Source organism: Centrocercus urophasianus, unplaced genomic scaffold (genome assembly GCF_019232065.1).
Source record: "Centrocercus urophasianus isolate 14NV4802_14NV808 unplaced genomic scaffold, USGS_Curo_1.0 seq_12, whole genome shotgun sequence".
NCBI lineage: Eukaryota > Metazoa > Chordata > Aves > Galliformes > Phasianidae > Centrocercus > Centrocercus urophasianus.
This window is the reverse complement of record NW_024884364.1, coordinates 30,735,077-30,752,824: the sequence shown is the minus strand read 5'-3', so window position 1 is coordinate 30,752,824 and position 17,748 is coordinate 30,735,077. Positions and strand designations below refer to the sequence as shown.

Sequence of the window (17,748 nt, the reverse complement as noted above, 5' to 3'; positions counted from 1 at the left end):
TGACAGGGAAACCCTGGGTCTATGTACAGATTGGGAAACAAGAGACTGGAGAAGCAATCTGGTGGGGGGGGTTCTGGTTGGCAGCAATGAGTCAACATTGTGGAAGCCAAAAGGGCCACCAAAAATTCAGTCAGAAGGAAACAGCACTGTGGTCAGGACAAGGAGGTGTCCCACTCTGCTCTGCACTGTACCTCAAGCACTGTGTGCAGTTTGGGTGCCAAAATATAAAAAGGACATAAAATCATTAGAGATTGCTCAAGGCGGGGCTACATAGATGGGGAAGGGTCTGGAGAGCAAGGTGTACGAGGAGCGGCTGATCAAACCGGTCCCTCACTGTGCTCAGCGCACAGCAGAGGAGCTGAGGGGAGGCCTGATGGCGGCTGCAGCTCCTCACAGGGAGCGGAGGGGCAGCGCTGAGCTCTGCTCTGTGTGACAGCGACAGGGCCCGAGGGAACGGCATGGAGCTGCGTCAGGGGAGGGCAGCTGGGGGTCAGGGAAAGGGGCTGCACCACAGGGCGGTGGGCGGGGAACGGGATGCACGGGGCTGTGGGCACGGCCACCAGTGATGGAGTTCGAGGAGCGTTTGGACAGTGCTCTCAGATATAGGGTTTGAATTTCAGGTGATCCCGTGTGGAGGCCAGAGCTGGACTTGATGATCTTTGTGGATTCCTTCCAGCTTGGGATATTCTATGATTCTAAAAAGAGGGGGAATCCATTTTATCTGAAACTACACATATGATGACTGCCCCTTCAGCTCTAGCTTGGAAATCTGAAAATAAGCTCCATCACCTGCCAGTCATATCAGTACAGACAAACCAGATTTAAAAATCTTTTCCAATTGCTTTCAAATAGCAGTTCAAATGAAGTTCAATAGCTTTGAAAATAAATTAACAGTGATGGAGCTCAGGCTCTATGATAACCAGATGCATTCAAAAATTATAATGAATAAATTGAGTTATTTCATTAAAATAAGAATTCTTAAGCTGCAGTTCCACAAAAGCCAAAGCTGATGTATTTAGCATGATGTAAAATAGTCACCTTTCTTGATAAGTTTCCTGCTGACTCTATACACACCAGAGCCTGAACTTCCAGCTTAAAAATCTACACAGCAAATAAAAACCTAACAAACATCTTCAGTATATGCGAATAGCTAATGCACTTACCCTCTGCATACTAACACTTGATCAGGGAAAACTGTATCTGCATTTCTGCATCAAGCCTTTGACGTTCTGAACCTTTGAAAGTGACAGCTCATAAGTGAGGACCACAAGTCCGGATGCTTGGTTGGGAATGTGAGCAGCCAAGCTGTAGAACTGAGCCAGGATAAGAGATGGGGCATTCTAGTGGCAGAGAGAGAACACCATCATTTTAGGTGTTGTGTGATATAAAACAGAACTGTGACCCTTGCCTAAGAAGCTCATCATCTAAACAAATCAAGTTTGTGCACGGAAAAGCAAAAGTGGAGAGCTCACTAACTTCATCTGTCTGTAACTACACTCACTGCGTACACTATGAAGACAGTACAGAGAAGTAAAGAACAGGTTAGGTAAAGCATTTCAGGTAGTACTTGCCAAATTGCCACAAAGCAGCTTGAAAACCATAGTTAACAGCTGGTTGATACCAACAGTTACAGACCCTACCTCTACTTCAAGAACACAAGCGAGATGTTTACCATCTTTTCTATATATAGTTCGTGTCTGTCATAATAGTCTACATAAATAAACTTGAAGAAATAAATTTAATCACGCATGCCAACAACAAACTACTATGATAGCAAAATGAGAAGAAAAGTAGACAGGCTTCATCACGGCATCCATACCACACAGCTTTTGGTGTTCCAGCCTAAACACCTACAAAGACATCCACAATATGCTCTAAGTTCTACCTCAGGCTCAGTTTGACCAATGCAACAGGAAAAGAGAATTCTAAAGCAAAATTGCATCAATTTTGGATTTTGGAACATCATTCCCACTATACTAGAGATACCAAGTTAGAGAAGCTAAAGAGAAATCCTGTTTTCAGAATTGAAGATGCCTTTAGCATAAACACCTCAGCATCTATTTCTTACAAACTGCACCTCACACATACACTCAAATACACAAAGTCAAAAAATATCAGAGTGCTTGTAATTTTGCCATATAAATTAACAAACGCAAAAACATGTAATTTATCAAAGTCCTTCAGAAAATTAATTTTACTATAAAAATTACTTAGTATTAAAGCTCTTAGCAAATAACTGATGGGTAAGTTGCAAATACTTACTTTCTACCCACACTCCCCACATTTCATTCACATGTTATTCAGCACTCTAACTTGGTGGTTGCCCTCTTGGCGTAATTCACATGATATCTTTGCACAATAAAAACATTATACAGAAGCCATCTCCTATAAAAGGCATAAGCGCTGCTTATTAATTATTATTTATTATTATTTTCTTTTTTCCTCTTCTTTTAAGGTGGATGAGCACACTAGTCACTGGATTGGATAGCCATGTTTCCTTTTCTTGCCCTGTCCCATGATTCTTTCTTGTACAACAGCACAGATTAAATGGGTCTTGCAGACAGTCAGCAAGAACATGTGAAACATCATGTGCTTACATGCTCTCACTCGAAGCAAAAAATGAGTTTGTATTCTTTTTGCACGAAGAACACGCTAAAGGGAATAGTTCATGCATGTCCTCTTACAACTGACTTCTCAACGATGAAACTCCCAACACTCTCTGCACACCTCCTGTTTAAACGCCCTCAGTTCTAAACAATTCTCACAGATTTCAAATAGCTCAGATGCCTAACTCCAGAACAAAGTTATGAGACGGAACTAATTCTGTCATAGGCATCTTAAAGAAGAACACCATTTACAAAATAGCTCTTAAATCAGACGGGATATCTTTCAGTGATAGGTTGGACAGTTTCTCAAAGAGTATATGAGCAATTAATGCTGTATCATGGAAAATACAGCATTGGGTTCTTAGAGCACAATTTCAGATCTACAGGTAAAATTATGCCTTTCAGCTGAGACGATCCAGCAGGCTGCCAGCGGCAGGGAGGGCAGCCCCTCTCCCTCTTTCTCAGGCACACAGCTGTGTCCCCTATTCCTCGTGAAAGCTTTGCTGTTTATTCACACTATGATAAAACAAGATAACACAACAATCCAACCAAAACTCTTCACGTCTTCATCAGGTTCACTTCCTGTTCTGTTGCTGTTCTTCAGCAAAGGGCAAGAAAAAATTAAAGCTTGAACAAAAGGTGATACAGGCCTTCCTGTAGCAAAAAAACAAATGTTAGTTCAGTTTATTCCCCATTACCTAACTTCACACAAGTGCATGGTTTCACAAGCTGATGAAACTCACAGCTCCTACTCAAAAGAAAGGCCTGCGTCACAGGCAAGACTCATCTTCCTGGCACTCCTCCACCTCATGATGAAACAGCTTAGGTAGCTAAACTAGCAGTAAAGTTCTTACCTTTGTTTATATCATTAGGCTGTTGCACTTAGCTTCTAAAACTAGCCCAGCACGAAAAAGTAAAGCAAAGGTGCCAACAAAGAGCAAGTAATGTAGGACCAAGGGAAAAAGCAGACACGGTTCCTTTCAACCTAATTTAGACCGCTGTCAAATCAGCCCCATCATATAACCTACTCTAACTTCTGATTGCTGGTTCCCCTTAACATCCAGGCACCAAAGAGGTAGGTGTTGCCACAAAGGCAGCTCCAAATCCATCAGAGGATGTAGCTGCATTTCCCCCCTCTCCTAAGTCAGCTTTGAAAGTAGGAAGTTACCTCACGAGTGTGATACATGAGTTACACTAATCTCCCATGCCTTAAACATCACGAGGCACTCCAAAACTGTGGTAAAAAGGCTAAGTAAAGCAACAAAAAATGCACAAATGGGTTTTCCCTTCTTTGTTCCTTCAGAGTAATGAATAAATAAAGATGAATAAATAAATGATTCCAAATTTACCTCACATCATTCACTCCATAACTACAGCTCCATTTATTAGAATACAGACCACTGCCAGCTACAAAATTTAAGAAAAATACTCATCATACTAACAATTATTTTCAACTTCACATAATTCAGTATGGTTAAATTCCATCTGCAGTTCTTTTACCATGGCCTTATTCCCCAGTTAAGGAATCACTGACCTAGAAAACTCTCATTGAGGAAGGAGATGAATTAACAAACTTCAGTAAATTGTCACGTAATCTACTGGTGAGGTCAAAACACTTATTTTTCAGATTTCAAACTCCGAGGTCTCATTTTATTCTTTTGTTGTAGCCTCCATCCCTCCCATTAAACATAGGTTTGATGTATTTGAAGGATACACTATACTACATAGGTTATGGATAGCAAATGCTTGGTGAATTTTAACGGATATGATAGACCATTAAGAAGAATTTAAACACACCATTCAAGTAATACATGCACATGTATGTGGATGCATGCCCATGGACAGAAAAGCCAGTACAGACAACGGGTACACATCAACTAACAAAAATTTCACTGGGCTACATTTATTATCGACATTTCATCTAATATTCATGGTAGCTCCATGTCCCTATAAAATAAAATTGCAGGTAGCTCATTGGAGACTCCAGAATGCTTGTTGGGGCAAATATCAACCATCATTAAGCTCAGAGCATATTCATTATAATTTAATTAAACTGTCCTCAAATTTCAGCCAGCAATTCCTCATCAAGCCCTCACCTTCCTGCCAAGCTATGGAATACCCCAAGAAACAGACCTAATCATTTAAAAGTCTTAAATATCAAGAAACTCGGATACGCCTTTTATCAAATTTAAATAATTACCAATTAACATTAAAAGAGTATTATTTCCTGCCTTGCTATATGAAAAATAAGGATTTTCTAGAGTGGAGAATGTTTTATGAAACTAGCAGAAGTTGCTATCTTATGGTGAGGTCACTGCAACTTCTCTGCCTTCCTCTCCTCCCCCCTCTCTCTCATTGTCCACTCACTCTTCCTCTTCTCCTCCCTCAACTCACAACAAATGTAAGAGTTTGCTTTTGCTCAGATGACAGCAAAAGAAGGCTGAAGTCAAGGATGAAGGAGCACATGGGAGGGCCCTGGAGGGCATTCTGCCCACATTCCTCCCTGTCCCAATCCTTACTGCTCTAATGCCACCTGATCCAGAAGAAAACCAACTTCAATCAGGCCTACTAACTTGGTTTCACAAACAAGTACTCATATCATTTGAATAAATACATAAAATTTAGTATAATAAGGGTTTAAAGAATTCAGAAACTTGTAGTTTTTTAATAACTTGTTAAATTATTGTCCTGAACGTACTGACCAAGCTCAGTCTGTCAACTCGAGATAACGTTGTTCTGAATCCCTTTTTTGGGGAGGTCACTATGAAGATGATGTATGGAATTTATTTTTTTAATGTTCTTTGACAGCAGCCATAAAACAAAAAGTTAAAAAAAAAAAAAAACTCACATTGATATCAAAGTCCAGAAAAATTCTCATAGAAGCCTCCCAGATGAAACACGTCAATTCCAAGCGCCAAATAGAAATCGTTGAAATTCTGGGATTATTGATGGCGACATTTTGGAACTCCAGCAGTTCCAGCACCCAAATACTGAGAAGAAATTGCTGAAGCTAATGCTCTCCATGACACTAACATGGATTAAATGATCCATTTACGTAACTCTAAAAGAAATACTTAGATTTTACATCTTTTGATCAGTTAATAGTATCTCCATAAATGTCAGAAGTTGCAAACATTTTGTCCAGAGGAGTTTGGTTTGCTAAAGCACAAAAATGAACAAAGCGGGAAGCTCTGAAATGCACAATAATAAACCCAAAGGAATTCCAGGAAAATGAGAAATAAGTGCAATGGATTGCTGAAAAAGGAAGGGGGATGTCAGCCACTCAATACTGAGGTATCTAAATCATTGTTTGACTGAGGCCTCATCTAATCCCAGAAACAGAGCAATGTCACGCTGCTTATCTTATGCAAGAAGTCTTCTGCCATAAAAAAAAACATGCATAAAACAAGCACAAGAACTCAGTTTACTGAAAAGTAGACTGGAACAAAACCAGGAGCAAAACAGAAAATGGATGGGGTTAACAAAAAAGACAAACAAATCACTGAAGAGGCATAACAGTTATGAGTAACGCTTTTATTTATTAACCAAGTAGGAACCAAACCAGCATTTCCAAAGGCAACTATTGTAATCCAGAATAGTGTTTGCTTATTAGCATGTACATCCTGATGGTAGGCTGCTTTCTACCCTGACTTACAGCAGTTGCCCTAACAAAACAAACATCTGCAGGCTCAGAGAGTTTTAGTGCTTCCTCATGTAAGAGTGCAAAAGTTACAATGCTTTACACCAGAGTTAGCATGCAGAAACTGTGTCTTTTATACAGCAGACTTCAGATCCAGTCCACCTAAGAAAAGCAAAGGAGATGGGAAGAAATTTTTCCCCCTGTTACAAAGAACTATATTATCTGATCCTCCACATTTCTATATGAATTAATTTCAGATTATTAAGAAGTAGATGAAATCACAGCTCAGATATTAAGGAATCAATACTCTTAACTATTTTTTCAACTAACAGGTGAACGATTGGCAACAAAATTTCAATAACTCAAACAAGAATATCGAAAAATCTGAATACACAGAGTAAAATAACAGAATAACCCCAGCAGCTCAGGTCATGTCTTTAAGAGGACAAGCAAGCATGGAATTTCCAAAGGAATTGTTTGTTTGAATACATAATCAGAACCTTTTATAACATCAGGAGAAACATTTTTTCATGTCTCCAATGTATAGTGGAAGCAAAAAACCTAGGCTTTTTTATTCCTCAATTTCCCCTTGATATCAGTAAGTTATGCTCGTACTCTATACTAAGAGCTTAAAATATAACTTTTACTATAACATCAACTTCAGAAACTTCAGTTCATCTTTCAATTTGTCCAAGTAGGAACAATCCATATTTTGTGTGCACATACCTATTATACGGCAGTATAGAATTCAAGTAGAAAATTTGGAAGGGCGTGAGATTGAGAAGAAGTCAATATGCTGCATTGCTTTTGTGATAATATTTGGAAAGCAAATAAAATTAAAAACTTTTGGTTTCTCAGGAGTTTTTCTTCAAAATTGAAGTGTTACTTCCTTTCCAAAGTGTTGTTCTCACAAGAAGCAAGTGAAAACAAAAGAAAAAGAGAAAGCAAGAAGGATGAGAGAACACCGAAGGAGCAAGAAGAAGAGGACCTTGAGAGAAGCACTAAAAAACGATGCTAGACAATAAGGGCATAAGCACAAGACAGAAAAGAAAAAGGACTAAGTGACACGGAGAAAGAACCTGAGTAAGAGTAGAAGCAAAAAAGACTGCCAGAAAACAGCTGAAATAACAATGTAGTTAGGAGAGTTAGAGCAAGAACTTGTTATCAAAAAGGCTGTTAGTTTTCAGGCATGCTAAAGCACACACAAGAAGGACAGCATCGCAGTGGGAATAAGCATGTCAGTTTAAGATAGCAAGAGAAAGTTGGAGAGGAAGAGTGCAAGTGGGGCGGGGAGGGCGGGTAGTGTGCATGTGTGTGTCTGTCTGTCTGTCAGAGCAGTGATTTACTACAGGAGGGGTGGCAAAAATTCCTCAGAATGATGTTCTCCATTGAGTAACAGAGCTATCAAAGCCAGTTAACCAACCCCTGCCACTCTTAGGCACCCTGCTCCTGTCCACCCACACAACCCGTTCCATTATCTTGTCAAATGTCTCAGCAGCAGCACAGCATACTGGGCCTAGGAACCGATCTGACTGAAAAGTAACCTGATTCTCCACCCCCATACACACCCAAATGTTATATATATGAAATTATTTATTTCAGCCAACTCTGTTTCCAAGTCTGATTCACTGGTTGGTCTTACAAACAGCTGTGCCAACACAAAGCAGGTGGGAACAAGCAGGCAGAACCTGAAGAGAAGGGGAACTGCTTAAGCTGCAGTTGCCTTCAGAGAACTGCTTGTTGCACACTTTGCCTCAGAAACCACTCTCAATAATCTAACCCAAAGTGCTTCAGTGGCAGCACATATTATAGCAGGATCAGTTTGCTAATACTTATGCCATAAAAACAACACATATTGCACCATCAGATTTAAGTACTGTTCGTGTCCCACAGCCCTTCTAAATGAAATATTAAAACAAAAAGATGTGCTTTTCATAGTTTTGCTTCTTCATCTGTTATTTCAGATTTGGTACAGATACACTTGGAGGAAGAGCAAGGGAGCAAGGTAGGAGAGGAAAGTGGGGAGATAATCAGTACTGCCTGTGTTCTCCTCTGGATGTACTGTTCTTCATGGTGCTGTCCTTCAGCATTCTCTGAACACTGAAATGATGTACCAGTGTACTGTCATGTTCCATGCCAGAAGATTCAACTGATCTAGATGAGCAAGAGATAACTAAGTACTCCTGAACTTTGCCCAAATTTACAGTACAGTACCAAAAGACCAATAGTTTCAATCTTCATCACCTTCTGTCCTTTGATTCCTCCTCTGCCACCACTACTAAGCAGTGCCCCAAGACATTGTGTCAGCTGAAACTAGAACAGGTTATTACTGTGGAAGAGTCATGATTAAGACACAAAGCCAACTCTGCCTCCCAAAAGCCAACCAAACCAGAGCATACAGAAGCGTGGTTTACACAGCTATTATACACTTGCACAAGTCACCCACCGTTCTCCAAACTGTCCCCTCTCAAGCGGCTGACCCACAAAACCAAGAACTCATTCCTGTCAGAGGCAGTAGTAACCTGTTAGGCCAAGTAACAGAGGTGACATATTCCCATCATAAAAACCATGCAAATACCACGCACGTCTCTTTCTCCTACGTGAAAGAAGTTTCATAAGTTTCATAAAATCGAAGACCAAGAAGTTAGATGTTTAAATTAAGGTGGGCACAATATACAGCTCTGTCTGATTTTGCAATGCTAATCTACTTTCACAGTCGAATGCTGTTGTGTTCACTGAACAGACAGACATGAGGAGAGCGGCACACAGAAAACAAAGTCACACGGTACGTGCCAGCTATACAGTAAATGATGCTATTACTGAAACACTCCACCGGTTCTTCCAGAAATTGAAGGATGTGTACCAAATAGGGCAAGAGACTGAAAGTGAAATCAATTTAATTATTTTTCTTAAAACACACAACCTCCTTTCAAGAAAAAAAAAAAAAAGAAAATGAGTTCCGACTCTAACGCTCTTAAATTTCCCAACAAATCCTAAGTTCCAGGAGCAGACCACTACCTGGAAATGCTGAGTCACACTCCAGCCTTAAGAGACTGCTTCTGTGAGTTACAAAGCACTCAGAATGTAAACTCAAGACAAACACAACTGTAACTACTTAGCATCCTGCTATTAAGACATAACTCAACTTCTAACCTCAGCTCCACCCTTTGCATCACCGTATAACTTTAGGCAAGTCACTTTACCTTCATTTTGTTTTAATTTCCCTTGCTAAAAAATACCTGTTAGTAAGCTGCTCCTGTTAGCAAGGGAAAATCTGCTTTCTGTATAAGCAAGACATACAAACAAACAAAAAAAGTTGAAGGTTTTCCTTGCATCAACTTTGGTATTAATTTTTCTGTCTATTAGATCCTAACCACTTAAGAAACATCTCTTCCACATGATGCTAAAAAAGTCTGAATGAAACAAGAATGAATCGAAACACTAAAAGCAAGGAGACTTCCCATTTTTGTCATTGAGTTTTTGACACGGTTCGGGAACCTTTATGGAAACAGTTGGGCCAAAGACAGCTCCACAGATGTTTGCACAATTAAAACACAAGGAGAAATACCATGATTGCAACATGTGGGATACAATGTGTGCCTGTTTCCTCAAATGCACAAAGAACCTGGCACTGCCACAGTGGAAGCTCATAGGTTCTACGATACCTATAATGACTAACTAATATAACAGAAATTATTATTATAGACTAACTAATATAATAGAAATTATATTCTGAGCCCACTGTATGCTTGCTAAAAATGCAACTCAAGCTCATCATCTCGCCTCATACCGCAGATCTCAAGTTGTTTTGTTTCATGCAAACAAAATTTTCTTCTAACATACAAAGATTAAAGTTAAGATCAAAGAAGTAGCCGTAGTCCAGAGAAGCAAAGCATATAAAGAAGTGCATACAGGAAAATATTAAGGATAAACTTTTCATATACGGAAGTCTAAAATATAAACTCTTCACTCATATTCAAACTCTTGAATAGAAAATAATTACATTATTCTCACATCTCACTGAGTCTGGCAGGAACTACAATACTCAAGATCTTAAGAAAAGAGTGAGCCCAATAGTACTGGCAAAACAGTTTCAGGTATATAAGTCTAAAAGGATGCTTTTCAAGGAAAAAAGTCAAGTTGCAATAAAGGTACATAAAATGATAAATAACACAAGAAAGGTCAATTAAGTCCACTCTTCCATAAGAGATTTATCTCCTTAGACGTATATTAAACAAGCATCAAGAAAGTTGGAGATCTTCTTCTTTCCATCTGCTACTTAAAAAGCCGCACGCCCTATAAATTCTTAGTTTATAGGAAAACAAATCACAGATCGCTGATCTTCTCTAATGCTGCTAAGTGCAAAGCACCACATGTATACAGTGACAGTTTCAAAAGACCTGTTTCCCTCACGTGCAGAATGCTGAGATGAAGGTTTTTATGTATGGCTATCTGCATTTTACCTTCATATTTCACTTCCATGCAATCAGCAGCAAAACGGAAAGAAACATATTTTAAAATACTTCAGTTGACTTAGAAATTTTTTTAAAATAATTTTTGCAAAATAGACAATGATTTCCAAACACTGTACTTGAAACTTGTGAACTGAAGGTTGACTTTTTTTGTGAGCTTGACTCCCCATAGAGATACATATATAAAGGTTCTGATGGGCAAGAAGACTGAAAGTTGACTCAAATGAAGTGATACAGAGTCCGCAAATCACAACTGTGTCAAATACAAAAGGGAAAATAGCATTTAACAAACCCTACAAAGCCAGGAAAGAAACCCTCTTATAAGGGCATCAGACATCATTCATGATTTCCGCTCACATCTCCAGGTTATTAAAATTTAGACCACCATTACACTTTTGTGCAACAGCGGCGGACTATCAACCTACAATCACTCCCAGCCTTCTGTATTTGCATGAAGAAACAGCGATCAAACCACTAACACAAACCTTTGCACAGCACCAGAACCAAAACGCCATGCAGAAGAACATCAGGAACGAACAGGTATGCCTCGTCAAGTCATGAAATCAAATGAAGAAAGAGGTAATACTAAGTTTATGTACAAAACAAAATGGAAATCCGATCCCAGCAAAGGTCTCCAAGTAGTACAACAATGCAAAACCAAACAGTTTTAACTACACCCTTACGCCACAACATTCAACCATAATTTTAACACAGAATCACATGTACTTTTTCCAGCCAGCCTTCAATGTAAATGCATCATTTATGATGCTGCCTCTAGTAGATGCTCACAGAAGACGTTACTCACTTAGAAGTAGGCTTGTAACACACAGTGTATATTAAAAATAATAAGCCATCAGGGGAAGTTAGAGGAGATGCAAGGGTCATTCAGTATGAAGCTGCACTAACTGCACTGTGAAGTGCCCCCTCCCCAGAGCTGCACCTACCAGCACTTCTGATTTCAGAGCAAAGAAAAACGTGTGGTAGGTTTGTAGCCTTAGCATACACAGAACTTGACTTGAGCAAAAACGTGACTTGAGTGGGAAGACACAGACAAACATGTTGATGTTCAGCATTTGTGGTAATGCTCATTTCTCTGCATAAGGCCTGCCATAAAAATCCCAGCTTTTGAAGGCACTCTGTGACACTGACAGGAAAGTCACCCTAAACAGAAGAAACACAGGACTTATGAACAACATACACTCAACCGTGTTATCCCAGAAGCATAACCTACTATTCGTAGGATGCAATCTCTACAGAAAGGGAATCTCCCAAGATCTTCCAGCAACAATCACTTCTTGCAACATTAGCAAAGACATCAATATATTTTAAACACTAACTTGCAATTTTTGGCAGACCATTAAATTAATGCCTCCCTATCCACAAATTAGAAAGAATAACAGAAAGAAATCAGAACCAGACATGATCCAGGAGAGTTACTAAGAGCTTTCCAGATCAATTGGATTTTGAACAAGAGTGCATTAAAAACATATTTGCCTGCAATCAAACACACACTCTACACGTAATTCATTTATAAATCTTGTAAAAATCATATTTTAAAATGAGAATATATGTGCTTATGTATTTATAAGGCAATACTACTTCTTCTGCAAAGGAAGTGGATGCCCTCTGCTCCGATGGGCTCCTCAGCACAGATCCACTGGCAAAGAGAATCAAAAGCAATCAGTGATTTACATGGCTCACTGTAACACAAATGAAGATTTGAGCACGCAGAGATGAACAGGATTCCAAAACGACAACCTGCGTTTGAAGCCAAAAAGCCAAACACTGATGAGCAATAGTTTTTCAGGTCACTAGGATTTAAAAGTTTCTTTCAAAAGGTTTACAGACGCGTTGGACTTAATCACTGAAATATATTTACTTTTGCTTATGCCAGCTATCATTGTACTAGTTGAATTTTTTTAGTAACTCATCAAAATTCACCCAAAACATTTTCAACCATGTTTTGAAAGAATAACTCTGCCATCAGAAACCAATTTGTACGTTTCCATTACTCTTGTTTCACTATCCAAACAGTTATTAAAGCGACAGAGGAAACTTTTCAACACATAGACATATTAATACATTGTTAACCTTCCCTTTAACAGATTCAAAACTCAGTTTACCTTTATTTGCCTCAGGGGAAAAAGAAAAAGAAAAAAAAAAAAAGAGAGAGCTTTCAAACTTTATGTAACACAAATTGAAAGCTTAGTTTCTCACAGCTGGAACAAAAACACTGACACTTAACAGAGTTGATTTCACTTTCAGTTACACAGTTTCGCTTTCGGATACCAAGTGCTACAGATCCTAGAAACAATGCAAGGAGTCTGCTAACCAGTAACTGCTAGCTTGTGCTATTTTAATTACAAAAACATTTTCACTGCTTTTGAATTTAAGAAATGCTATATTCACAGATGAAATTAAACTGATTATGTCTGTCACAAGTCAACTGAAGTAGCTACTACCTAGATTTCATAGGCTCCACAGTATTTATATTGCATGGACTTAGGAAAGCTGACTGGGAACTATCTCCTGCATCTGCCAACCCCTCCAGTTGGTGGGAAGGGAAGGGAAGGGAAGGGAAGGGAAGGGAAGGGAAGGGAAGGGAAGGGAAGGGGGCTAAAATCCAAATACAGCTGAGGTGCTGAAGACCCATCCTAAAGTAAAAAACAAATTTGTACTAGCAAAAGCAATTGAGCTATTTTTTTTCCACAAGTTTGATAAAACAGAATCAAAAGTAGAATTTTATCTTTCTTCCACACAAAGAGAAAAGACAATCTAGGGATATCAATTACAAACTGTTAGACAACTGGTGATTGGGTCACTGCAATTCTATGGACATACTGAGTCACCTCATAGAGATTACTAATCAACTGTACATATCAAATACATCTTTCTGGAAGGAATCATTGTTTCTAGAGATTTTTTTTTTCCTCCAGTGTTTTTAAAATATTAATAGACCATAATTCCCACAACTTCCCTCTTGAAGGATCCACCAATGTGAGGAAGGAAAACAAGAGCATTCCTCTTTCCAAAGTATTCCTGATTTTCTTCACCAGCCTTGAGTTCACAATGAAAGATGTGTTTGTTCAGAAAGGTTTTCGTATTATTTTAAATGGTCTCAGATAAAAAAAAAAAAAAAAAAAAAAGAGTCTCACTAATCATACAAGTCTAGTTAGTGGAACAGTTACTACATATTAGGGGAAAAGAAGTTTCTTAAACTCTTGCTAGAAAAGGAAAAGAAATGAAACTGTAAAGTAAGTTAACAAATAATCTATTGTATTCAGTTATAAAGACAAAAGCAGCAATTCTCTGTAAATAATCCTATTCTACAACAACAAGATCTATTTACAGAAGGATTTCAGTAGTGATATGAGTTTTCCATGCTTCCATAAAACAAAGGTATCAGGAAAGCTTTTGACTTCGCTTTAGAAAATAGTTGTCCAAATGGCATTAAAAATGACTGCAGAAAGACTAACCAAGAACATCAGCTGTAACAACTTTAACCTTGACTACAGGACTACAGGTTGGAAAGCACCTGAAATAAAGACACTTTAAAAGGAACACTGAATAGAGAAGCTAATTATAGAAACAGAACTTGCTTCTTTGCTAAGAGTCACCACCCATTTCAGTTCAGATAAAAGTACAAAATGCCATCACAGCAAATAAGGGATAGTTTTTCATGAGTTTTATTAACCGATCTTCTTGCACATGACCACACGAGCAGGTGTTTCATACACAGCAGCGTAACTTATTCAGGACTTTCACACTTTGTAAAGCGTTAACTAACCTATTTCTTTAATGACAAAAAACTCACAGTAAATTCATTAAGGCAAAGCCTAACAATACAGTTAACCCAGACACATTTCTTTCCAAGGCCCTACTGGAATCAAGATGTGACATACATGTTAGTAGCTATGTCCCAGTTAAAAGTAACTTTAAGACTTTAGTTATTGCTTGATGCCAGTCACGTCTTTGTCCATTGCAAAAACCATCTACCAGTGTGTTGGAAGTTACTCATGGTCATCATATGCTAACTCCTAGTCCATTCAAAGCCCACATGCTTTAAAAATTAACAAACTCCTGATTATTACATCCTTATTTTACACAGGTAAGATTATACTATCCATAAATTGACATTGAAATAGAAAACATCCGGCTGCTATTAGGTAAAATTATCCTTGTTGCTGCTTCTCTGTAACTGTCCAACACTGGGGGAAGGGATTCCAATGACAATTTCCAAAATTGTCCTTCACCTGAGTACTGATTCAGGAACTGGAGTACTGCAACAAACTTACTTACCTATTGGCCTGGAAACAGTATTAAACTACCCTAATGTCTGCATATACAACGATTTAAGAGAAGGGACTGCAAGCTTTTTGTGATCAAAGAAGACTGAGCTATTGGACAGCTCAGTCAAAAATGTTCAGAAAATATGACTGAAACTCAATAAGCATCATAAACTTTGATACAATTTTTAATTCGTAAAACAAATGTAAATCCAGTATATGCACTCTACTTCAGATCATGACTGAAAAGGCTCTGGTTCTAAATATTTTGCATAAGCAAAAAAAACATTAAGAACAACCTACAAAAGTAGTCTACATATACACACACATACAGAGTTCACAAGATGTGGATATATCAGAGTTACAAATACTATCTCATATTCAGAGTTATTTTCAGTGTTATTATTATTCAAATTCTATAAAGCATAATTAATTTTCCAAAAATATCCAACCTACAGAGGTTGGGGGGAGTACAGATAAGGAGAAACAAGTTCTACCAAAACTTCTTTGGGCTATGTTATTCCAGTATGTTTTATGTTCTGCTCAGTTACTCACAGATAATAAAGTATGAGTACAAACAAAACACTAGTTTATTTGTCCTGCAAAATTATTGAGGAATCCTTCAGCTCTACCAACGCAATGACCAAATAAGCTGTTAACTTATCCAGACCCCCTACAACGCTTAAAGCCATGTAAGAGCTACTGTGTGCACCTACTGGCAAAAGTTACCTGCACGCTCCCATTGGGACTAGAGCAGTAGGTTGTCCAAAACATTCCTGTTGATCTATTTCATAGTCAGATATTCCGCCTTCATTAATTTCAATTTTAAAGAACAATGAATGTTTATTTCCACCGATGACTGTGGGGTAACAGGAGAACTAAGTAACAGCAGCAATCTAGACACATGATCAAAGGACCCCTACATGGCCTTTGGGCAGACTAAACTCTAAACTTCAAAGCTGACCAAAACTCAAAAATGCACCAATTTCGAAATTCCAAATGACAGCGCTTTTAATTGTGTTTTCTGATTTTGCGGCAACGGGAGGGAATACCGCTCCGGAGAAAGAACCCCCTATACACCAGAGAAGGTCTCCAACACCTCCAGCAGCACAAAGCTCCATTCCTACCCGGCTGCAGCCAGCTGCTGACACCCCGCAGGTCCCCGCGCGCCGCTCAGCCGCCGCTCCCCGCGCTCCCCAGCGCTCCCCAGCGCAGCCCGATGACAGCGGCCTCCCGCAGGCGCTCCCGCCCCGGCCCCAACTCCCCCCGATCCCCGCAGAAGGTGCGGGCAGGGCCACCACAACAGGTGCCCGCCGCTCCAACGGCCCCGCTCCCACCACCCTCCTCTCCCCGCTCCCAGGCCGGGCCGAAACCCCGCTCCCGCCCACCGCAGGGCGTTGCGCATCAGGGCGAAAGGAACCGGGCGAACTCCCTTCCTTCATCACCGCTCCCGGGGCCCGGCTCGCTCGCAGCCCGGCAGCCTCTCCCGGACACCGACGCGAAAAGGGCCGCAGAGGCCGCAACCGCTGCCCAGGCCTGTCCCATTAGGGGGCGGCGGAGGGGAGGGCGGGGAGGAAGGGCAGCCCCGAAGCCCGCAGCGGTTCCTCGCCCCGCCAGCGCCGGGCAGCGGCCCGCCGGGCCCCGCGCTCTCCCCGCCGCCTCTCTCTAAGATGGCAGCGGCGCTGCCCCCTGCGCTGCGCCCCCTTCGACCGCGCCGGGCCGGGAGGTGGCACCCGCTGGTCCCGCTGCGCAGCCCCCCGCCGCCGGCTCACTCACCGCTCGAGCCCCGCGCTCCGGCCCGGCTCCTCCCGGCGGCGGCCTCTCCTCTCCTTTCCTCTCCTGCCGGCGCGGCGGGGAGAGCGAGGAGCGAGCGCTTCTTCTTCTTCCCCCGGCCTCGGCCCGGGGCCCCGGCGCGGCGGCGCCTCCCTCTTGCGCGCTCCGCAGTCCGTCCGGCCGCTCCGCCACGCTCGGGCCCGCACGGCCGGCGGCGGTGCCGGTGCCGATCGCAGGGTCTGCCCGCTGCGCGCCTTCTTCTCCGGGCGGCGGGGAGAAGGGGGGGGGCCCGGCCCGGCCCGGCGGGCGGATCCGCGGCGCTTCCTGGCCGGGCTGGATTTTCTATCGCTCACAAAATGGCGCGCGTTCCAAACCTGCGCAGCGCCCGGCGGCGGCAACGGCGAGGCCCGGCCTCGCCTCGGCTCGGTGAGGTGCGGCGGTCGACGGCGGCCTGAGCCCCGGCCTGGCAGCGCGGGGACAGCGGCGGGCGGGCGGCGAGAGGGGGAGGGGGAAGAGGAGGAGGAGGAGGAGGTGGTGGTGGAGAAGGAGGGGGTGGGGGGGAAGCGCAGCGCTGTACCGAGCCCCCGGGAACTCCTCGCTCCCTCCCTCCCCTGCTTGCCAGCCAGCCTGCCTCTACCTCCTCCCACCCCGCCCGCTCCTCCTTCTCCTCCCTCCCGGAGCGGCTCTGCGCCGGCACCGCTCCCTCACAGCGCGCCGCAGCGCGGGGTGAACCTCCGGCGGACCCTCGGGGACGAATTATTGCCCTTTTTGGATATACATGTATATATATATGTATATATTATTTTTTTTTTCATGAGGATGTTCTTCGTATTTCTCGACCTTCCGAGGGAAAGCGGGAAAGGGGAAAAATAAAAAAATAAATGAAAATAAATTAAAAGAAAACCACCACCACGGCTCGGGCGGGAAAGGGTTTTGGTTTTTTCTGATTTTTTTTTTTTTTCGGGGGTGGG

At 41.6% G+C, this 17,748-nt stretch overlaps 1 protein-coding gene across 1 annotated transcript in view; it reads right to left on the bottom strand.

Annotated features, from left to right (window-relative positions):
• The window catches only part of DYRK1A (dual specificity tyrosine phosphorylation regulated kinase 1A), an 84,571-nt gene extending 67,708 nt beyond the window's left edge, over positions 1 to 16,863 (bottom strand). Inside the window, exon 1 of the mRNA XM_042809855.1 lies at positions 16,781 to 16,863. The gene's annotated coding sequence lies outside the window, so the exon portion shown is untranslated. The remainder of the gene's footprint in view (positions 1 to 16,780) is intronic.
• Positions 16,864 to 17,748: the final 885 nt, after the last annotated feature.